This window comes from Schistocerca nitens, chromosome 4 (genome assembly GCF_023898315.1).
Source record: "Schistocerca nitens isolate TAMUIC-IGC-003100 chromosome 4, iqSchNite1.1, whole genome shotgun sequence".
Taxonomy (NCBI): Eukaryota; Metazoa; Arthropoda; class Insecta; order Orthoptera; family Acrididae; genus Schistocerca; species Schistocerca nitens.
The window spans coordinates 980,770,477-980,773,861 of record NC_064617.1 but is presented as its reverse complement, the minus strand read 5'-3'; positions in this window follow the sequence as shown (position 1 = coordinate 980,773,861).

Below are 3,385 nucleotides of genomic sequence, written 5' to 3'. Positions count from 1 at the left end.
AGTAGTGGCGCTTGCTGTATTGCAGTAGTGGTAGAAACGAAGATTATTGTGAGGTAAGTGATTTAGTGATTTGTGAAAGGTATAGTTTAATGTTAGTCAGGGCCATTCTCTTGTAGAGATTATTTAAAGTCAGATTGCGTTGCGCTAAAAAAAAAAAAAAAAAAAAAAAAAAAATATTGTGTGTCAGTTTAAGCACAGTCATGTACAATTGTTTAAAAACGGGAAGTTTCAGTATTTCGGACTTTGAGAAAGGTAGAATCATTGGTATGAGGGACGGGGCAGCATCACACCGACCGATCGCACACATTTCAGAATGAGTGGCGACGAGACGGACTCAGTAAAAGTGTGTGGCAAAAAGAGTAGGCCCAGGTCCCAGAAGAACAACAATGTGAAGAGTTCGTGGAATTGCTCGACTGGCTCTGACCAACAGCGGAAATCGGGCTGGAGGCTATAGTCTGCGGTGTCACGTGTAATATATCACACCACCCCTGGCAGCGACATTTAATTTTTATCACTGTGGTGTTAAATAGCGTTTTTTTTATAGTAACTATTCCTTATTATTGACCAGGAGCTCACACCAGTAATATTAACGCTGCTCCTATTTCATTTTCACTTACTGCAAAACAAATGTAGGAAGCCCAACCTAATAGTAGTGTAGTAGGGAATTTTCCTCGTCATTTTGTAGCATGATATCCAACCCACACCACTCCGGAAATTGCGAGTGGTATACTGAGGGAAGGCAGAAAGGTGGAAGGAGTATATAGAGGGTTTATACAAGGGCGATGTACTTGAGGACAATATTATGGAAATGGAAGAGGATGTAGATGAAGACGAAATGGGAGATAAGATACTGCGTGAAGAGTTTGACGGAGCACTGAAAGACCTGAGTCGAAACAAGGCCCCGGGACTAGACAACATTCCATTAGAACTACTGATGGCCTTGGGAGAGCCAGTCATGACAAAACTCTACCATCTGGTGAGCAAGATGTATGAGACAGGCGAAATACCCACAGACTTCAAGAAGAATATAATAATTCCAATCCCAAAGAAAGCAGGTGTTGACAGATGTGAAAATTACCGAACTATCAGTTTAATAAGTCACAGCTGCAAAATACTAACGCGAATTCTTTACAGACGAATGGAAAAACTGGTAGAAGCGGACCTCGGGGAAGATCAGTTTGGATTCCGTAGAAATGTTGGAACACGTGAGGCAATACTAACCTTACGACTTATCTTAGAAGAAAGATTAAGAAAAGACAAACCTACGTTTCTAGCATTTGTAGACTTAGAGAAAGCTTTTGACAACGTTAACTGGAATACTCTCTTTCAAATTCTGAAGGTGGCAGGGGTAAAATACAGGGAGCGAAAGGCTATTTACAATTTGTACAGAAACCAGATGGCAGTTATAAGAGTCGAGGGGTATGAAAGGGAAGCAGTGGTTGGGATGGGAGTGAGACAGGGTTGTAGCCTCTCCCCGATGTTATTCAATCTGTATATTGAGCAAGCAGTAAAGGAAACAAAAGAAAAATTCGGAGTAGGTATTAAAATTCATGGAGAAGAAATAAAAACTTTGAGGTTTGCCGATGACATTGTAATTCTGTCAGAGACAGCAAAGGACTTGGAAGAGCAGTTGAACGGAATGGACAGTGTCTTGAAAGGAGGATATAAGATGAACATCAACAAAAGCAAAACGAGGATAATGGAATGTAGTCTAATTAAATCGGGTAACGCTGAGGAGATTAGATTAGGAAGTGAGACACTTAAAGTAGTAAAGGAGTTTTGCTATTTAGGGAGTAAAATAACTGATGATGGTCGAAGTAGAGAGGATATAAAATGTAGACTGGCAATGGCAAGGAAATCGTTTCTGAAGAAGAGAAATTTGTTAACATCGAGTATAGATTTAAGTGTCAGGAAGTCGTTTCTGAAAGTATTTGTATGGAGTGTAGCCATGTATGGAAGTGAAACATGGACGATAACCAGTTTGGACAAGAAGAGAATAGAAGCTTTCGAAATGTGGTGCTACAGAAGAATGCTGAAGATAAGGTGGGTAGATCACGTAACTAATGAGGAGGTATTGAATAGGATTGGGGAGAAGAGAAGTTTGTGGCACAACTTGACTAGAAGAAGGGATCGGTTGGTAGGACATGTTTTGAGGCATCAAGGGATCACAAATTTAGCATTGGAGGGCAGCGTGGAGGGTAAAAATCGTAGAGGGAGACCAAGAGATCAATACACTAAGGAGATTCAGAAGGATGTAGGTTGCAGTAGGTACTGGGAGATGAAGAAGCTTGCACAGGATAGAGTAGCATGGAGAGCTGCATCAAACCAGTCTCAGGACTGAAGACTACAACAACAACAACATACTGAGGCCAGGATGTATTCTGATACCAGTCACGCGTCGCGGTAAGCCCTCGTTCCACCGTTCACGCCTCTAGGTCATTTGTGTGACTAAAAAAGTGGAGCAAAAACGAAGATCACCCATCCACTGTGCCGGTACATTAACCATAATGAAGGTCATCCGCCCTACATTGATCAAGATCAATAGCATTACACAAAAATGGTGGAAAAACAAGTCCGCCATCTCCGCTTCCTCTCTCTAGGAGAACTGAGTGTCGTCATTCGAGCTCTCTGCTCCTTATTGAAAGGATCACTTAAAAGTGGCGGTAAATATTATCCTAATTTATTATCCAAAATTACGTAAGATACAGTGACTACCAAACGGCAAAATATTCGAAGAGTTGCATTGCCCTACTGGCTGCATTACTCTAATTCAATTACCTCATCGCATATTCTGTAAGCGCACCTAAGAGTGACCGCCTTCCATCGCTGTTTACAATTTTATAATAATCGGTTGTATTTTTACTCGATTTCTCTCAATCACCAAACTTTCCAGTATCATAATCTAAATACGACACTTGTAATGTTGCACAATTACGATACTGAGTAATTAAATAAAATAAACAATTACCATATAGCAAGTCTACATTACACTATAAGGAACTTGTCACTGGATTATTAATGTCTGAAGCCTAAGTACTCCAATGTATAATTCACATCTAATTACAGTTACGGGGTAATTTGTCGAGATGTCCCCCATTTTTTCCAGCTTTCCGTAATCATCATCCTAAGACACTCATAGATACCAGACTTAAAATATTAAGCAATATCCACAGTGTAATACTTTAAACAATTTCCCCGATATCGCATGTCACACAATTAGCACAGTATGATATTTTAACAAATAAGCTGCTATCCACGTTAAATAATTAGCAAATTGCAACAACTACGCTCTTACTATGTTCCAAGATAACGTTTCACGTAAGGAAATTATCCCACAATTATTAGTGTCTTAAAATATCAAAGACATCGCTGAAAGAACCCCCTT